Source organism: Neopsephotus bourkii, unplaced genomic scaffold, assembly GCF_033783945.1.
Source record: "Neopsephotus bourkii isolate Nb327-2 ecotype Australia unplaced genomic scaffold, CSIRO-AGI_Nbou_v1 NB_479, whole genome shotgun sequence".
NCBI lineage: Eukaryota > Metazoa > Chordata > Aves > Psittaciformes > Psittacidae > Neopsephotus > Neopsephotus bourkii.
Genome location: NW_026900980.1, coordinates 2,022,783 through 2,043,934, shown reverse-complemented (window position 1 = coordinate 2,043,934; position 21,152 = coordinate 2,022,783).

Genomic DNA, 21,152 nt, shown 5'->3' with positions numbered 1-21,152 from the left:
GTTAAAGGGAAAACAGTGATGGGAGACATTACTGTGGAGATCTGTTATAGACCACCTGATCAAGAGGAATCTGCGGATGAAGCACTCTATAGGCAGATAGGAAAAGCCTCACGCTCACAGGCCCTCGTTCTCATGGGTGACTTGAACCACCCTGACATCTGTTGGAATGACGGTACGGCCCGGCACAAGCAATCCAGGAGGTTCCTAGATTGTGTGGAAGACAACTTCCTTCTGCAAGTAATAGAGGAACCGACAAGGAGAGGTGCCATGCTTGACCTTGTGCTCACCAACAGGGAAGGGCTTGTTGGAAATGTGATGCTCCAGGGCAGCCTTGGATGCAGCGACCACGAGATGGTTGAATTTGAGATCCTTAAGACAGTGAGAAAAGCGTGCAGCAAGCTCACTGCCCTAGACTTCAAGAGAGCAGACTTTGGCCTCTTCAGGAACCTGCTTAGTAAGGTTCCATGGGATATAGCCCTAGAGGGCAGGGGGGCCCAGGACTCTTGGTTGGTCTTCCGGGATCATCTGCTACAAACTCAGGAATGTTGTGTCCCAACCAGAAGGAAGTGCAGCAGGAGGGCCAGGAGACCTCCTTGGATGGATATGGAGCTGGTGGGGAAACTTAGAGGAATAAAAGAGGCTTATAAAAGGTGGAAGCGAAGAAAGGCAGCCTGGGAAGAATATAGGGATGTTGTCCGGGAAGCTAGGGACCAGGTTAGGAAAGCTAAGGCCCAGTTAGAATTTAATCTGGCTGGGGATGTGAAAGATAACAGGAAAGGATTGTATAGGTACATTGCAAATAAAAGACAGACTGAGGACAATGTGTGCCCTCTCCAGAGGCTATCAGGAGAACTGGCTACCCGAGTTTTGGAGAAGGCTGAGGTTCTTTGAGAATGAAGACCGTGGGCCCACTCTAGGAGAGGATTTAGTCTGAGACCATCTTAAGAACCTGAACATACGCAAGTCCGTGGGACCTCATGAAATCTATCCGCAGGTCCTGAAGGAGCTGGCACACAAAGAGTTGTGGTCAATGGCTCAATATCCAGCTGGAGACCAGTAATGAATGGTGTCCCTCAGGGATTGGTGTTGGGACTGGTCTTGTTCAACATCTTTGTCACTGACATGGACAGTGGGATTGAATGTGCCCTCAGCAAGTCTGCTGATGACACCAAGCTGTGTGACTCGGTTGATACGCTGGAGGGAAGGAATGCCATCCATAGGGAATTTGACATGCTTCTAAGGTGGGCTGATGGCAACCTCATGAAGTTTAACCGTGACAAGTGCAAGGTCCTACACCTGGGTCAGAGCAATCCCAGGCACAGCCACAGGCTGGGCAGAGAAGAGATTCAGAGCAGCCCTGCGAAGAAGGACTTGGGGGTGCTGGTCGATGAGAAAATGAACATGAGCCGGCTTCAGTGTGCGCTCGCAGCCCAGAAAGCCAACCGTATCCTGGGCTGCATCAAAAGGAGCGTGACCAGCAGGTCGAAGGAGGTGATCCTGCCCCTCTACTCTGCTCTCGTGAGACCTCACTTGGAGTATTGTGTGCAGTTCTGGTGTCCTCAACCTAAAAAGGGCATGGAACTGTTGGAACAAGTCCAGAGGAGGGCCACGAAGATGATCATGGGCTAGAGCACCTCCCATATGAAGACTGGCTGAAAAAGTTGGGGTTGTTCAGCCTGGAGAAGAGAGGGCTGTGTGGAGTCCCTGTGTGGGACTCTTCATTAGGGACTGTAGTGACAGGACAAGGGGTAATGGGTTAAAACTTAAACAAGGGAAGTTTAGATTGGATATAAGGAAGAAGTTCTTTACTGTGAGGATGGTGAGGCACTGGAATGAGTTGCCCAGGGAAGCTGTGAATGCTCCATTCCTGGCAGTGTTAAAGGCTGAGCTGGACAGAGGCCTGGATGACATGGTTTAGTGTGAGGTGTCCCTGCCGATAGGAGGGGGGTTGGAACTAGATGATCTTAAGGTCCTTTCTAACCCTAACTATTCTATGATTCTATGATTAATACAGGTGAAGTCCCCATGCCACAGTGGACCAGAAAGACAGTTTTCCATTCTCCTGCCTATATAGACAACATCTCCCAGACTTCGAAATCTCAGCTGATGAAATAATGTTTTTCCCCTTGTGATTTCACTCAGGGCTCTGTTTCAGGCTCTCATTAGTGCACAGTACTTCAGCAAGTCACAGTGTATACAACTGAATAGAATGAAAGTCATGACATCACATGCAGTCTAAGAAAGTAAGATAGCATCTGTGTTATGAGCCTATGCACATGCCATGCAACATAAGCTTCATGAGTAGTCCCAATAATAGTGATAATGAGGTTTGTGTAGAAGTCATAAGGCAGAGGCAGAAACAAAAAAAGGAAGTATGTTGCTGCAGCAGCGTGCAAGCTGAAATAGCTGTAGTGTTTTCACTTCACTTTGAGCAAGCCTCACTCAGGACTGCTGCAGAGAAAGGATTCCAAGAACCCAAGCACCTGTTGGCAGAAGAAGCAGCAAGTTTAGCTTGTTAACAGAGGATCTAGCTTGCTTTTTCTGTTCTTCTAGCATGCACTAGTGGAAGGACTTTGGCAGCACTGTGTATCAGTGTAAAACAGCACAGTACCTAACGCTACATTTACAACAACCTTTCTAGATGCCGTTTCCTTATCACTCCTGGCTACAAAGCTTTGGACCTTTCAGATATATGTGTGGAGAAAATCATCGTAACTTTGTCGCTCAATATCTGAAAAAGGAAGAAAATTGTACTACAAGTACAGGGTAAATGCAATTTGGTAGTGACCAGGTTTTTAAACAACCTGTAACTGAGCTGAAAATCAGACCTCATTATGGTAGTGCTGTTGCTCCAACCTGGGAAAAGTTTTTTTCTGGCAAAAGTTTTGGATCCTCCGATTGAAAAAGCCCCACCAAAACGAAACAAAAAACCCCGAACAACCAAAAACCCCACCAACCTAAATTCAGAGCAGGGGAAAGAAAAGGTGACAAAAGGATAAAAGAAAACAACTGAGGCAAGAATCAAAGGAATTGAAGATATAACAATAAGAGGAGAAAGATAAATAACTTCAGAAAAATTGAGTCAGAAAATAAGGAGCAGAATACTGAGGAAAGGGAACAGAGAAGAAGAGAACAGAACTGAAAGTAATATAGCATTTGTGTAATTTAAATTTGCCTTTAAATCCAAAATCTATTTAAAACTTCGCCAGATCTAGAAATATAACAGAGAAAATTTTGTCTTTCTGAAAACAATTTGAAAAAAATCCTGAGCAACCTCAAGTAGATTTTTTTGAGCAAACAAGATGATAACACTACAGAGGGTAAGTAACAGGCTTTCCAAAAAGCATTTTTTTCCCCTCTGATTACAGTTGTCTAGAAAGTACCCAGTACTTTGTAAGAAAAGACATATTTCCTTTTCTCTTGATGTTTTTTACTGCAGATTTTAAAATCTGCAACTGGGAAAATCAGAAAACTTGATGGAAACAGTCCAGAAGTTACTAACACTGGGAAAGAGACAAATTCAATTAAACTAAAATCAAAGCTCCAGTATGACCGGAGAGTTTCAAATATTTTGAATATCAATGTTTTGTCTTGGTATTATCAGCTCAAGTAAGTCTCTTCTGTATCTAACCTTCACTTGCACTTGTGTGATAAATTTATACATACTCCCAGTTGACTAAAAATTTCTTAAGGAAAAGTCAAAAAATCTGTAAAGAAAACATAACCTTGAGACTGCATGTTATACACCACCTACTATCTTTTTGAAAATGGGTGTAAAGTTCCTGATGCACAGTTGGCACTGATCACTTACTAGGTACAATTGCAAATGATTTCATGCAAACAGTGAGTCTGCAATGTACCTGCACCATCAGTGGTAAGGTTTTCAAATCTTTCAGTCGTTCAGGATCCCCACACTAGAATGACACCCTGAAAAAGCCAGTCTCATTGTATGAACCTGGATTTCAAAAGTGATTCTTCACCAGATACTTAGAAATCCCAGTCCTTAGTTCTATGCTATTTCACAATTTATCCCAACACTGTTCTGCATGTTGTTCAGAAGCACGCATTCTTTTAATGCATACTGTTTTCAGGGCAATCACACAGATACAGAAAGAAAAGGAACCACTTAAAACATGGTGTTGACATTGAGGTAATCAACACTGTCTGGGATTTATTATTCTCAATACAAAAACAAACTAAAAGGCAGAAATCTTGTGAACATGACTTGATAATCACTTTGTATATAGAATTCCTTTTGAAAAGCACCCTCTGAAAGAGGGGCTCATCTTCTCCCTTTGTGCATTAACTGGTGAAACATGTCAAAGGTGGTGACTCTCAATTAGAAATCAGTTACAAGACCACCTTAAAATTAATTTAAATATGTCTTCATGTGTAAAGAATGGCCTTGCTTTCTACAGACATCAATTGTGAAATTGTATTGAATGATCCAGTATTTCCTACAGCCATAAATTATGTGAACACTGTGTGCAAGCTGTGTAAGTGAGCCTGTAAGATTCCAGTTCAAATGCTGAAAAGAAAAGGACTTGCTGTGTTTGTGGAGGATCTCATGTAGCAACAGTCTGTATCTGCCTTTCTCTCAAATGGAGAGTATCCAAAAGTTAAACCATCTGCTGGGGTCTATATTTAAGATTAAGTACTCAGCCTGTAAGCCAAGAGGCATGATTGATTCCTAGTTTTAGGACACAAAAATGTTAATGTGATATACATTTTTTGTTATGTTCTTGGTGAACATTTCCCCTTTTAACCTGAACCCTCTCAGAGCTAATGAGATCAGCATGGTTTGTTACACTTGAAGTACTTGTTCTACCTGCAGGCATCTGAGACTATTTTCCTCTATATGGCATGTTCAGAAAGGATCTTTGTAAAAAACGGAAAAATGGTGGGAATAGCATGTTTGAACAGAAGAAAGGACTATCAAATAATATGCAAACCTGAGTCAGCTTCTTTTCAGGTGTAAACAGGTCCTTCTACTGCAGCCTGACTAACATTTATGCACAGAGGCTATTGCATACTTCTGAGATTGCCACAGTATACTTTTCAGTTTTAGGAATACTACAAAAATTCCACTTCTTAACCAGGCGTACTTATAATCTTGTTTGCTTGTGAAAAAAAACAAACCACCACATATCTAATCTTTCTGTAGAATAGTCAACATCCTGTTCTAGGAACAAGTGATTCTGCAATAATAAGGGCATTCTGTCTCTGCTGAGGTTCTCAGGTCCTTATTATTGCTTTTGGATAATGCTCACCTTCTGTTTGGATTTGCTGAATGCATTTATCTTGGCTGACAGGCCCTCTGATTCCCATAGAGTTGACTGCATGCTGTGCATGAAACAGTGTGCATGAAAGTGCACACTGATTCTAACACAACACCTTGTTTACATGGTCTGTCTCTAACCAGCGATGCGCTATTTTCTTTCTTTTGTTCAAACAATCACCACAATGAGCCATTAGACTAAACGACCTTACACTGCTGATAACAAGCCGGCTGAAGGAGTATTGACCAGAAATACAAACCCTGTTATTTGTCAGTCTCTGTGGAGCTTTCCAGAGGACACTATTTCCGGCTACAGGAGTATCAGCTTTGCACTGTTGTGACTGCGTGGAGCTGTGACCGACTCTCCCACAAGCTACCAACGACCTTGCCAAAGCCAGTGCTCAGACATCTGCTTATCAAGGATTTGTGTTTTTCTTGTCATAAGCAAGAACTAGATGAGAGGAGAGGATTTAGAAGCTGATCACAGCAGGACCTTGACTGAAATATGTGTTGACTTCCCCTCTGAGGGAGACTCGGTCTCTTCACTGCTTGCTAGGAAGCCCTGAGAGACCAGCAAAGTTCCCAAGGAACTGGAACTGGAGAATTTAAAATCCAACCTCCCCATCATGAGCGAGGTGAAGTACTGGGGCCTTCATCCTGCCAGCTGATTTTTGTGGGGGACTCCTGAAAAATTGCTATTATTTGTCACTGTGTATGGTGATCCTGTGTAATTGAGTTCTCTATAAAACACATTTTAAAGGTGTTTTGTGCAGTTAGAACTACCACTGCCTACCTGTTACTAAAATAGCACTATAGTAATGTAGGCCTCTCTGTAGGCACAGTGACTGAAGAAGAAACCACTTCAGGCTGACTGATAGGATTAAGCAGCGATGAAGCATTTTGAATGAGAGCACAATGCAGTTTGTGTGTGTGTGTGTATGTGTGATTTTTTTTCCCCATCCCCCCAAAGGAATATATAAAATTAGATGTCTATAAAAAAGATGTCTATACAAAGGCATGTTTCATATTCATTATTCTAAGCACAGGATACAGGCTATTTTAAAAATATGGTGTAAATTAACTTTCACCATTTACTTACACCTAAAACCAAGATCAGTCATAAAGATAGCTTCTAAAGATATTTGATGTGGAAATCACTACAGATAGGTACTAAAAGAATGCATGCCCTCTAAAGTTTTTAGTTAGAAAGCTCAGTTACATATATATATATATGCAGATATATATATGTATCAGGTACATATATGACTACATAAATATACAGAAAGAAATTATACATTAAATAAAAAGTGGCAGTAAGGAGTTAGAAAAGCCAGAACTCTTTGAGCAGTTTAATACAAAGATTGAGTTCTAAAATGCAAGTAAAATTTTTGATGTGTTGCACAAAATGCAGAAATACTCAACAAATGTTTCTGTCCTATATCTGGAAAGAAGCTAGATCACACGTTTCTCATGTAATGATGATGGAGATTAGTAACTATGGAGGATTTTCAACAACACTAGAAATAAACATAGAGGAACCAACAAGGAGAGGTGCCATGCTTGACCTTGTGCCCACCAACAGGGAAGGGCTCGTTGGAAATGTGGCACTGCAGGGCAGCCTTGGATGCAGCGACCACGAGATGGTTGAATTTGAGATCCTCAGGACAGTGAGAAGAGCGTGCAGCAAGCTTACTGCCCTGGACTGCGAAAAATCAGACTTTGGCCTCTTCAGAAACCTGCTTAGTAAGGTTCCATGGGATATAGCCCTAGAGGGCAGGGGGGCTCAAGACTCTTGTTTGGTCTTCAAGGATCACCTGCTACAAGCTCAGGAGTGTTGCATCCCAGCTAGAAGGAAGTGCAGCAGGAGGGCCAGGAAACCTCCTTGGATGGATAAGGAGCTCCTGAGGAAAATTCAAGTGAAAAAAGAGTTTTATAGAAAGTGGAAGCAAGGACAGGCAGCCTGGGAAGAGTACAAGGATGTTGTCAGGGAAGCTAGGGACCAGGTTAGGAAAGCTAAGGCCCAGTTAGAATTAAACTTGGCTAGGGATATTAAGGATAACAGGAAGGTATTCTACAGGTACATAGCAAATAAGAAACAGATTAGGGAGAACGTAGGCCCCTTCAGGAAGCTCTCAGGTGAACTAGCTACACAGGATTTGAAGAAGGCTGAGGTTCTGAATGACTTCTTTGCCTCGGTCTTTTCTAGCAAAGGCTCTGACTGCACCACCCAAGTTTTGGAAGGCAGATGCAGGGACTGTGAGAATGAAGACCTTGGGCTCACTGTAGGAGAGGAACTGGTTCGAGACCATCTTAAATATCTGAACGTGCACAAGTCCATGGGTCCTGATGAAATCCATCTGCGGATCCTTAAGGGGCTGTAGAATGAAGCTGCTAAGCTACTGGCCGTCATATTTGAAAAATCATGGCAGTCAGGTGAAGTCCCCGATGACTGGAAAAAGGGAAATATAACCCCCGTTTTCAAAAAGGGGAAAATGGATGACCCGGGGAACTACAGACCAGTCAGTCTCACCTCTGTGCCTGGCAAAATCTTGGAGCAGATTCTCCTGGAAGGCATGCTAAGGCACATGAAAAACAAGGAGGTGCTTGGTGACAGCCAGCATGGCTTCACCAAGGGGAAATCTTGCCTGACACATTTGGTGGCCTTCTATGATGGGGCTACAGAACTGATGGACAGGGGTAGAGCTGTTGATGTCATCTACCTGGATTTGTGTAAAGTGTTCGACACTGTCCCACATGACATCCTTGTCTCTAAATTGGAGAGACATCGATTTGATGGATAGACCACTCGGTGGATAAAGAACTGGCTGGATGGCCGCACACAAAGAGTTGTGGTCAATGGCTCAATGTCCAGGTGGAGACCAGTAACGAGTGGTGTCCCTCAGGGATTGGTGTTGGGACTGGTCTTGTTCAACACCTTTGTCGCTGACATGGACAGTGGGATTGAGTGAGCCCTCAGCAAGTTTGCCAGTGACATCAAGCTGTGTGGTTCGGTTGATATGCTGGAGGGAAGGAATGCCATCCAGAGGGACCTTGACACGCTTGTGAGGTGGGCTGATGCCAACCTCATGAAGTTTAACCATGCCAAGTGCAAGGTCCTACACCTGGGTCGGAGCAATCCCAGACACAGCTACAGGTTGGGCAGAGAAGAGATTCAGAGCAGCCCTGCAAAGAAGGACTTGGGGGTGCTGGTCGATGAGAAAATGAACATGAGCCGGCTTCAGTGTGCGCTTGCAGCTCAGAAAGCCAACCGTATCCTGGGCTGTATCAAAAGGAGTGTGACCAGCAGGTCGAAGGAGGTGATCCTGCCCCTCTACTCTGCTCTTGTGAGACCTCACTTGGTGTATTGTGTGCGGTTCTGGTGTCCTCAACATAAAAAGGACATGGATCTGTTGGAACAAGTCCAGAGGAGGGCCACGAGAATGATCAGGGGACTGGAGCACCTCCCATATGAAGATCAGCTGAGAAAGTTGGGGCTGTTCAGCCTGGAGAAGAGAAGGCTGCATGGAGACCTCATAGCAGCCTTCCAGTATCTGAAGGGGGCTTATAGGGATGCTGGAGATGGACTCTTCGCTAGGGACTGTAGTGACAGGACAAGGGGTAATGGGTTCAAACTTAAACAGGGGAAGTTTAGATTGGATATAAGGAAGAAATTCTTTCCTGTTAGGGTGGTGAGGCACTGGAATAGGTTGCCCAAGGAGGTTGTGAATGCTCCATCCCTGGCAGTGTTCAAGGCCAGGTTGGACGAGGCCTTGGGTGGTACAGTTTAGAGCGAGGTGTCCCTGCCCATGGCAGGGGGGTTGAAACTTGCTGATCTTAAGGTCCTTTCCAACCCTAACTATTCTATGATTCTATGATTTTTAAATCAGCAAGCTAGATAATTAGCATCCAAAAGTCTCTTAAAGAACTGGTTGAGGAAATGTCTGGTATGCCAATGCTGTTTGTTAGTAAAGCCTGGAATAGTTAGGAAAGTCCAGAAGAGTAGAAGTGAGCTATGAGATCAGACACAGACAGAATAATAGGAAATGGGGCATGCAATTCAGTTAATAAACTGAATGGATGGGAATGGAATTAATGTTTTTCAGTAAAGTTCTATGGTCTTTAAATTGAGGATTTTAAGCTAAAGTGTTGTCATATTTAACTAAAATTCCAAGTTTGCTTGATGAAGGTAACTGTACAGGTAAAACAGTATAATTCATAAGACGTTTAAGTCCCATCTAGAACTCTGCTGGGCATTGCCACTGCTCACACATTAAAAAATACGAATACATTTACCAGGAGTTTTAAAAAGTAATTGACAAATCAGATAATTTTTCCCTAGAGAATCATTCTGTCACTTTCAAGCCTCATGCTATTCAGCAGTTTTGCAAATGATCTGGGGGTAAATATGAAACTATTTGTGCTAAAGCTATCAGGCAAAGAAACGGTTGCTGAAATAACAAAGAAGAAACAGATTAAGTAATAAGCTGATTCCATTCCAGCAAGGCACATTTTAACATGGCTAAGTAGAGGACATACATGAAAGAAAAACAGGATGACAACTCCTTCTGACTGTGCAACAGAAAATTGTATGTGGAAAAAGTTACTTTAGTTGTCCTAATAAAAAGACAATACTTTTCCCTGTACCTTATCTTCCTCATATCCTTAACTAAATCAGGACTGCAAAACTACAACACCTGTTCACACTGAAACACTCGAAGTTACAGGTCATGCTGCAGATGATATTTCTTATGAACACCTAGTGTGATATATACATCCTTGGCTGTATTTATCTGGAGTACTGAGCAGGACAAGAAAGATCATGCCACCTCTGTGAATTGTGATGGTGTGCCCAACATTACAATACTACACAGTCCTGCAATGTCTCACTTAATTACACACACTCACTGAGTAGACTTCTGCATGTGTTAATCTCTAGATGGCTTTCATAGTTAATGGAAAAGAGTTTACTTAAGGAGATGCTCTTTTCATTACAAAAGACGTAAAATAGCTTGGACATGGCACACAGTAGGTGCCAGATACTTTAAAAATATCTGAGAAACGGGGAGAGCATGCAAAATTATGCCAAGCTGCCTGAGAATCATGTACGAGAAGACCCCACAACTGTTTTTGTTATAAGAAGTCTAAAAACTCCTTAAAGTAAGGAAGAAACAGAATAATGAAAGTATAAATTGGTGTTAGCTAAACGGGGAATAAAATACTAAGGGGAAATGCAAAAATCTTCTGTCTGAAGACCAATCAGGTATCTTCTTAGAATACATGGCTTAGCTGAAGACAAGATAAAGTGTAATAGCAGTGATGAATGAAAAGCAATTGCCTGTGATGTGTCAATTAGTCTGGCTGATCTTGCGATCTTAACCTTGATGAGACAATCAGCTAGTACTATTCATACCACAGTGCTCATTAAAGTAGTAAGAAAAGGTATAGTGGGTAGAAAAAAAGAGCAGACAAGATTTGCAGAAGTATGTTTGCCTTTGTTAATTTCATCACATATAAATGCAGGGCCCTGTTAATGCCACAGATTAGAAAATATATACAGAATATAGCATCAGCACAGAGTGAGCCACTTAGACCACTATCACTTCCTATAAATGAACAGAACTCTGGTAATAGGGAACGAACACTTCATCAGTCAGTACAAAGACCAGAAGAAAACACTGATTTACCCTTAACTTACTGCTGCTCCTCATGCACGTCTAGTCCAGAATTCACAGCACAAATCACAACCTTTTTTTTTACTTCTACTAAATTAACCAATACCACTCTAAAATATACAGTTGAATGTTAATGAAGGAGTTAGTAAGAAAGGAAAAGTCTCCAAAGGCAAGTCACATTGTCCTTCAGCTTCTGTGATTCTTTTCCCAGCCCTCAGTCTTCTACTCTTGATTTTCTTGAATGGAGTAAGTATCCAGCATTGTTTTGCTAGCTTAAGGAAACCAGCCCCTTTGCTTCATTTGGTTCTCCTTCAGACCATGCTAGTCCATCTCTGAAGCTATGCCATGTAGGATTATTCTTTCATGTGAAGGGCCATGGCTCTACCCAGTAGTCCTGATGCTAAGCACTTATCAAATGGAGACCTGGTCATGGATATGACAGAACTTAATAGCCAGGGTGGATGTTGTACGCTGTAGATACACTAAGAGAGAAGCTCTTCTTCAAAGAGCTGACAATAGACAATATAGCTGAGATGGACATAAGGTGTCATGTTACCTTGCTAGGGTGAGGTAAGAAGCTGAGGGCTGATATTAAAAAAAAACTATAAGGGTTTCAAGTAGATTGGTAGTAAGAGTTTCAACAATGATGTAGCTGACTAGGCACTTAAATCTTGCTGATTGCACTGAAGCTGCGTTCCTTATCTGCCAATTGCAAATCCACAGCTTTAGTTTAGCAGCAATCTAAGGTTTTCTGTCTGAGGTAGCAGAATAAAGCAGTGGATTCCTCACAGTTTCTACAATTTTTAACATCTGCCTTGTCTCACTAGCTTGGGTATGACACAGCAGTAACAGGCATACATTATAAACCGAGGTAAGTGTAATGACAAGTGAATTAAGTCCTTAAAACATAAGCTCCTTCCTGTGGGAAAACCTCCTGAAAGCCACCATGCTGTGATGGTGCAAATTGTTGGCAAAGAGCCAGGTTGCAGGCTAGATAGTTTATTTCCTAGGTACAAATACAAGTTGTTTCTCTAGAGTGAGCTATCACTACCTCCTTTCTGATGGGGCCATCTCCCAACCCCAGCAATGTTAGTTTTAAAAAACTTCACAAACCATCAAGAGCTGTCCAGGATCAAGGATACTGCTCCAGAATTTTCAGGAAAAAATTGTTGTGTGATCTGGCATTTCCAAACTGCTATTCAGTTGGGCATATATTTGAACTAGCTAAAGTAGTTTGAAAGGGGTGAAAGAAACTTCACGTTATTGATACAGTGCTAACTGTTAAAAAAAAAAAGTGAGCATGCCAACTGTTAATGCAACATTTACAGAAGTGTTTGCAGGTCTTATCCAAGCTGTATGCCTGCCCAGCTAATGAAAAGGCTGTAACCTCCCATCCAAACTTGCCCCTCTAACCCTTACTAATTCCCACATTTTTCTCATTCCTCTGCTGTAATGTTAGTTTGCTTACTAAAGTGTGGGTACCTAACTTGAGGTCCAGCTGCTACTGTTTGTGAGCCAATCCATAGGACTCTGCATATTTTTGAAACACTGAGGCTGCTGTTTCCCTGTAGAAAGTAAAAGCATTTCCCTGATAATGCACAACCAGCTGGCTGACCAGTTTTTGCATATGTACAGTCAAGGCCTATTGTTCTTCATTTTGCAGTGTTCCGAAAGATTCACTGCTGATTAGAGTCCCAAAAGAAAACTTACCATCTCTTAATTGATTCACTCACAATTCCCAGGAACCCTTAAATTCTTCTTGCTCATCAGATCTTAAAAGAAAACAAGAGTAAAAGATGTATTGCTGTCTGACCAAAAGGTAGTAAAGACACTTTATGCAGGATTTAAAGAACTGTTGATGAAGCAAGATAAATTTTGAAAAGGGCAACTTTATATGCTATAACAAATAACTATGGATAAACACTTAAGCAAAAATAAAAGTTATGAACCATGGTATGAAATGCTGCAGCTTTTTTTAAGCTGAGTTTTAATGTCTTAAAAAGACATTTATGTTGTGGTATGTTTCCTGGACTGAGTATCTATGTTATATAAAGGCCACTGACGTCCTCCCTTCCCCCTTCTGTTTATAGCCTTTTTTAGTTTAGATCAGTTGCCATCCATCTGAACATGAAGAGCCACTTCTGATACATTTTACTCAGTGCTTTCTCTATCAAAGCAATCAATAAAAGATATTTTTTTTATAAAAAGAAGAAACCAATGAAATTTTATCAAGCATGAAATGGTGTTTTAACAAAACAGGGGGATTTGCTGAAGTAATGTTTCAGTAAGGAAGGAAATACCATTGACTTTATTACAGCTGCCTAATGTTTTCCACGAACTGCAGAAAATAATTCATTGTATCTTAGTGACCTACAATAACAGCTGACTGCTTGCACTTGATGGAAATGTGATTTGTGCCTACTAAAAATTAACTACTTAACTTCTCCATATTCTTCTCTCTAGCAACACATTAGTTTCCTTTTCATTCTGTTTTGAACTGCTTCCTGAGATGTGAACACCAGTAAACACAAACAGCAATTGCTATGCAATGTTCCTCCATGAAAGAAGAAAAATAAGGGCACACTGCATGTGTGAGCTGTAAAACTCATGCTGGGCTCTAAAAGACTGCACTTAGATGAGGCCCCTTCTTTTTAACAGTCATTTTATTTCAAAGGTCAACAACATAATAAATATAAAGGACCATTTCTGAAAACTGCACATGTGCAGACACATGCAGATGCATGCACACTCAGCAGCTAGTTCCAGGGTGAGAATGCGCTAGAGAAGATGCAAGATGTATAGTAAAATTTCAGGGCTGGACTGGGTGAAGTGACAACATGAAAAGTAATAATTTGTCTAAGCTGCATGAAGAAAAGTGAGTGGGGATGAGGCAGGAAAAACAGGGACAAAATCTTTGTCTATTGAGACTTATTAGATCTACTCTCACTGTTATTGCTGCCTCTGAGAAACAGCAGACGGATGCAAGCTATCCTGCTGCAACTGACTTAACTGTAAGTTCAGCAGATTTCCTATTCGCCATGTAATACCATCCCTTCACTTCACAATTTACACAATACGTTTTGTCCTCACTAATAGCACCAAGATATTGTACACACATCTATGATGATAATACTGTACATATACATATACATAGTATCGCTCCACAGAGTGTAAAACTGTGTGTAGGTACATCACATATACAGTATCTATGAACATATACATCTACATTGCATGCACATACAACTGTTCGTGGATAGTTGTTCTGTTTACTAGGAAAGAAGAATTTGGCCAGGGATTGCAAGCAAATTTTACTTTAATAAAAGGTGACCTGGGATCCCTCAAGTCCATTCAGAACAAACAAGGATGAACATTTCACCTTCAAATTTGACCAGTAGTGTACGTCTCCATAATTTGTGTGAAGAACAGATATGAAAAAGAGATATACCTAAGTTTATTGTTATAGTATACTTGAAAAGCAGCTGTATATCTTTGAAGTGTGCTGTCTGTCTTTTCTAGCCTTACTAGTTCAAATTAGGATAACTAGCATGAACCCAGGATACTTCAACTGAAGTGATGCAACTACAGACAGGTAACACTAGTGCAGGGAGACCCTGGAGTCTCCATTCTACGAACCCACATTGGTGGGATTTTTTTTCATCCTTTTAAATGGGTGAATGGAAGAACCACTTCACATTACTAAATGAAACAAGATTGTGAGCAAGGAGGTGTTAAGATACCACTGGAATTGGAGATCAGCCCTTTTAAACTGGTTGAAGAACTGTATTGTTAAGATTATTGTAGAAGCCTAGACCTTCATTTTATATTCTAATGAGAAAATGTCATAGTGAACACTACAGTGGATCTCATCAGCAAAGAAACTGTTTTCCAACTCACACATGCATGATGTCAGGGTACCACTCACTGAAACATGAATATCAGTTCTTGGAAGATTATGTTTAATATATTAAGCAGGCCTTATGAGATGAGGTATCTTAATATCAGAAGGCAAGAAAACATGCCTGTTATTTAATCCTACCATTTCTCTATTTCTCCCACCTGCTGTTTAAAGTACTGGACCCACGTGTCAATTCCCTCTATGCACATCAAGATGCAACTGGGCTCAAAGAATAGCTGAAATACCTAAGTAAAAAGGAACCTGGGGTTGTCAAACCAGAACAAGCTTAAATAATGAAAAGTTTAACTCTCCTGTTACTGCCATGGTATTCAAGAGAATTCCTTGAGATTGTGCAGTATTTGTTTTGTGGTTTTTTTGGTCTTTTTATTTGTTTTATCTTTCCTGTCAAAGTGAAATGATTGGGTAATTAATTCTTAGAAGCTACAAGAAGACTTAATGCCCCCATGAGTATCTTTATATTGAGTTCACTTTTACCTGGCAAAAAGAAGCTTAGAGTCACATAGACCTACTTTTTTCCCTTTCTGGGATTTAAATGAATGAAGAGAAAACATTTAATGTAAACCTTGATAAATAGGTTCAGACTCATAGCCATATACTTAGAGGTAGTGAAAATCAAATTCTACAGAAGGGGAACACTCATTGAGAGCTGTGTTGTAACAGGCCTTTCAGATCAGTGCATGCCATAGCTAGCTTATGTGGTTCTTACAAACTGAAGGTGGGTGACAGATTTCATCTTTCTTAACCTCACAGAAAACATCTATTTGATGCAAACGATTTTTGGAACAGTTTTAAAAGAAGTACTACAAAACTTTCTGTCTCAGTGGGTATTCCAACAGCATGCTTTAGGCATTATGTAGAAAACATCACTCACTGATATTCATTCTTTGTTACTGATTTCACTGGATATACTTTCTTGGATGTAAGAAGCAAAATACAGCTGCCTAAATTGCTTTCTCTACACCACCATTTTCTACACTTCACCTTCTCTTCTAGTATCTCTTCTCCCTAAACCAAATTGCCTCAATAAAATTTAGTCTGCCTTTTTGATCAAATCTGTCTCTGCTCTAGTAAGAATGAGTGAGAGACTAAAAATAAAGTTAAATTTACCATATTGTTTTTGAGCTTGTGTGAACGTCACACTCAGGTTAGAGAGGTAAAACTGTTTCTATGTGGCATTAAAATGCTACTATGTGGCATTAAAATACTACTACTACTACAGTAGTAGTCTCAATGTTTTTCTCAGAGTGACTTATTTTCTTGCTTGCTTTTCACTGAATGTTTAAAATGGGGCACATTTTTCTTTTTTTAAAATAATACATAGGTTTTTCCCATCTGATTTATAGCACATCACCATGCATAGTTTGATTTCCTTGACTTACCTACACTGAATTCTATATGTCAACATGTTTCTACATTTTGTTATGTTCCCTTGAAATTCTTCACTAGCTTCTTGCTGTTTTACCACAACTTTTCCCTGTTCTACCAACACTGGTATAGATTCATAAGACTATTTTTTCTTCTCCAAGTTAAACATCAGGAAAGGAACTCTCACAGTAAGATCGTAGACAGTCCTAACCAAGTAATACCACACTACACAATTTTGTATTTTATTTATATTATGTTATTATTTAGAAAATGTCTTACTGTAAAAAGCAGCAGTAAGAAATCTGCACAAAGATTACTTACAACACCAGTAGATAATAGTGTTCCCAGTGGCACCAATGCCATTGTGAAAGGCAGCACTGAAGTAAATACAGTTACATGACTCAGCTGTACCAGTGCTAAGGCAGAAAATAATCAGTCCCGTAATCTTTGTTTATATGTTTGCACAATATTATTTAAAGAGTGAAACATAAATTCTTTCTTTTATTTTTTTTTCCTAAAGGACACCTTCCAGATGAGCATGTAGTGATATCTTGTACACTTTTTCATTCCTGTGTGTGTATACTTTGTCCAAAAATGTATTTCCTGGATCTATTGTCTTCTACGGTCAATATAATAGTTCTTCAATACAACTCAGAAGATGAGATGCTTAACTGTGCTCTTTCTCAGGTTACAGCCATTCCTAAATACAACCTGGGAAGTTGAAAGATTATCCTTCAATGAATTTACCCTTGAGCACACCAAAGCAAGTACAAGTAAGGCATGTAAAATTAACCCCCATAGTGTTGCAGACATTTGAATGTATTTCAGTCAATGGCTGCAATTCAGTCTCATCATGGTGAGTGTTTGAGTATCTGATACATCGACATTTTCCTACTGTTGCTTCTTGACAGAAGCTGGGGATGTTTATCTACTGGAGTTAGATGCCTGTCACTGCAGCTGTCAATTACTGTATCATGGGCGTGTATCAAAACACACCTCCAGTGCTTTGCTTGGCATGCCTTTTACAAGCTGCCAGCTTTACAGACAAATGTGAAAGTCCAGAGAATACTGTAGCAGAGAAATCGCAGTGGAATGCTACAACGAAAGAGTTAAAATCAGAAACTCTGCAAAGTATAAAACTTCAATGAAACTAACTGATCTTCTGTGGAAATACTAGTCTTCTCTCAAACCTGTTAAATATATCCAGACAATGAGACAGCTTGCTTGCCAGGTGAAATTTCTTTTCTTTTTTCCTTTTTTTTTTTTTTTTTTTAATCTTGTGGAATAGTAGAGATAAATCCATGCCTAGATCACCACACTAATTGCTGAAGAGAGTGACACAAGCTCATATAAGTGTAATATTTGGTAATGAGCCAATATTATAAGGCTTTTCAGAGGCCTTAGCTAAATGGAACTTGAAATAGATAATAAATTGGAGTCCCTTGCAGGTTTGCCTCTCTCTGAAGTTCAGTAGATGGTGGTTTGCATGTCTGACACCAAGAAGTACCTCTGAGTTGTGTCTGTCAGGTTCACTAGGGTGCTCTGACATTTCAGACCCCTGTCAATCCATGCACTTGGTCCTCCACAATGAATACAGGCAAGTGGGACATCTCTTTTTCACATGCTACAAGGATGAAAAGTATGTCAAAAAGATGTGTATGCATCATGCTGGGAGCTGATGCAGGCAAGCAGTTTCTGGGATGGTAAGACAGCTCATCTGTAAAGCGTTTCTGCTTCAGTTCCACAGCTGCAAAACCAGCAAGCACTAGAGCCATATGAGTCCAGAGAGGAGACTTTGCTAAAGGCTGGCCAGGAAGCCAAGCCACAGGCAGAGACACTGGTACATAAAATGCATTCCAGTGGTTGGCATCTGGGCCCTGCAGCTGCCAAGCACACCCAGTGTGTGGCCATGGGTGTTGGCTTCAATACTAGAACATTTTGAGGAGGAGGCCAACAACCAGTAACCAGAGAAGACACAGCCAAGTTACTACAGAAATTACATTCGTGTGCCAATTTGCTTGCTATTTCAAAAGACAAAATTTTATCTCATAAGCATTGTTCTGAACATACCCACATGACAGTTAACAGAAATATGCTGATATTTGCTAGTGGGGGGAGGGGTTAAAATACTTAAATAAGTGAAAAGATGCTCCTTGGGGCACTGGTTAACAAAACAAAACCATACCCATTATACTATTCCTTAATTAATGCATGAGTTTCCTTAGATACCACAGCTCTGTTGGGGGACACAAGTCTGGTGTACTTCTTTTCAAGAGACAGTGTGGGGAGAACTATATACAACAAAGACAGAGGTGAAATGAAAGATACACAACAAGGCTGAGCCAGTTTCAGCTCCAAAGACAGGCTTTGTGCACTGTTAATGTATGAGCAGAGCATCATGCGAAAACAGAAAGGTTGCATTAAACCTTTAGGACACAATAGAATTGAACACATGGCTTAGAGAATAGTATATCTAACAGGATGCATCTTACCCAGCTGCAAACTGTAGCCGGCTGTATATCCAGTGCTTTTTGCTGGAGATTATGTCACAATGGATAATTGCATTTAATAATGTGTTAAGATACACAGTGGCGTCAATGTATAAGCAGAATCCTTGCCTCCCTCCTGGGAGAGTTACCTTTAAAAAATAAAAGCCCTTAGGTACTCAAAATACTTGAGCTGTGGCAGCAAAAACTTCATACAGGCTCATTTAACAATCACATCCCATGTTAATTAGCCAAAGGGATTATTGTTTTAAACACAGCGTCCATTTTCCTTTGAATGAGGCATGAGCACATTGCTCCTGCATGATTTTGCAGCCCCAGTCTCCCCAAGCCTGAAAGTAATGCTGGGCTGCAGTGCTTCTCCAAAGGAGAGCTCTCTAAAAATGTGAGGGTAAGATCCCATCTCAATGCCTCTCACAGACCTCCCACCAAATCTTCTCACTTCGCAGCATCTGCAAATTCAGTTAAGAATCTGAATGTCAATCAATGGTTTTCTCTGGCTCAGTAATCATTCACAATAATGATTTTGTTATTGAAACTTCAGCACCAGTGCTGTTGAAGATTTACAGGCCAGAATGGAATCCAGCTCTCTGGCCTTTAATTATCCTAGCTCTATAGTGCTAAAAAACCTAGAAAAAAATATCAAAAGGCACTGAATTAGGAAGATATAACTTTACAAGCTCTTGGGACATATTAATTGAGAAAGACAACATGGCAAATTGAAATAAAAAATCCTAAGTTTCTATCATATATGGACTTGAATAAATAAAAACAAAAGAAGAAACCTCAAATTGCACCAGAAACCTGTCAACAATCTACTCTAACAATTTTCATCTGAGATCTTGGCTTTTAAATGCCTATCTTATTCAGACTATAAATTAGTGGTGAACCCTTCAGCAGTTAAAATGGCAAGATGCAATAGTCATCCTAGTTAACAGGAATGTTTTCTTAACCCAGTTAAAGACTACAAAGTGAGAAACAAGTACCTTAAATCTTAGTTTAACTCAATAATTATTTTGCCTCTGAACATAGCTTCTGCATATTAAGTGCTTGATTTTAATCCCTTTATTATAACTGAGAATTTACTCACCAAATTACCATGTTCATGTCAATATAAAAAATATTGTATGTGTATCACAGGAAAGCCTGTGAATTCAAATGGTAATGAGATCTTTTCTTTTCTGTTTCTGTGTTACTGGACTAGATTGTGCCGTACTGGGGCTTCTTAACAGTTTGATGTCTGTGGAACAGATGGCTGAACAGAATGAGTTACTGATGCAGATGCAAAGTTGACACAGAACCATCTCCAGTCAGTGATAATAGATGGCTCTGGGAGGGAAAGTTCACACATTGGTGTGTCTTACCAGCACACTGTAGACCCTAAAGTCCTTGACATTTCAGCTCATTCTCAAGAAAGATTATTTCTTTTTGCATTTATGCTCATTTTGTTTCTTTCGGTACTTGCCTATTCATGACAATTGCAGGCTGAAGAAATATAACCATAAAGTTACTTTTATTTTCCTGTTCTGTAGAAACCATACTTGCAAGACTTCTTACAAACAGTTTAATGAGGCCATTTTGTTTCTCCTTTTAACAAGACTTTAATTCCTGCGCTCTCTCTCTGCTTTTTGCTTGGCTTTTTTGGGAGAGCAAGTCCATATACCAATACATAACTCCTAAATGATCCCTGTGGCCATGCTGATCATCCATTATCTTGAAATCTCCTATTCACTGATGCCAATAGGAATTTTACCAAAGATCTCAGCTGTTGTTTCACATGTTCCTCTTTTGTACAGTCCACTGATAGGTATATCGTGAGGTGGTAACTCATGCAAGATTGCATCATAGTATTGAGCATGTCTGAGGTCTATTTTCTAACCCTACGTTCTATTTCATTGGAGCATATGCATCCCATCATACGCATAAACTGGATCCATCTTGACTGCTTCAAATAAAACAGTCTGTGCTCTTTTCTCATTGCTGAGTTACAACATTTAAATACAGGAATTATTGCTGGGAAGCTAGCATGAGGACAGGTCTCATTTCTTCCCTTCTTTCTCACTTTTTCTCAATACTCTCATTAATACATAACTGTATTCATTGGTATTGCAACTTTCTCCTCCAGTCTCCCACCTGATCTGAAGCCAGACCTCTCCCAGCGCATAGTTGCACTGAAGCTGGTGCCATGGTTTGGCTCAGCAAGAAATGGTGGAGCCCTGAGCTCCCCTCAGGGAACACAGCTGCTGAGTAGGAAAGTACATGTTTTTCATTCTGAACTTTTAAGGAACATCCAGGAACAAGCAAGTGCCTACGAAGAGGAAGTCAAAAGTTGTCTCGTGACAAGCTACATAAACTGAAGTTTTGTGATTCCAATAGGCAGAGGGAAACCAGAAAAAGCTCTCTGCAGCAAAGCGTCC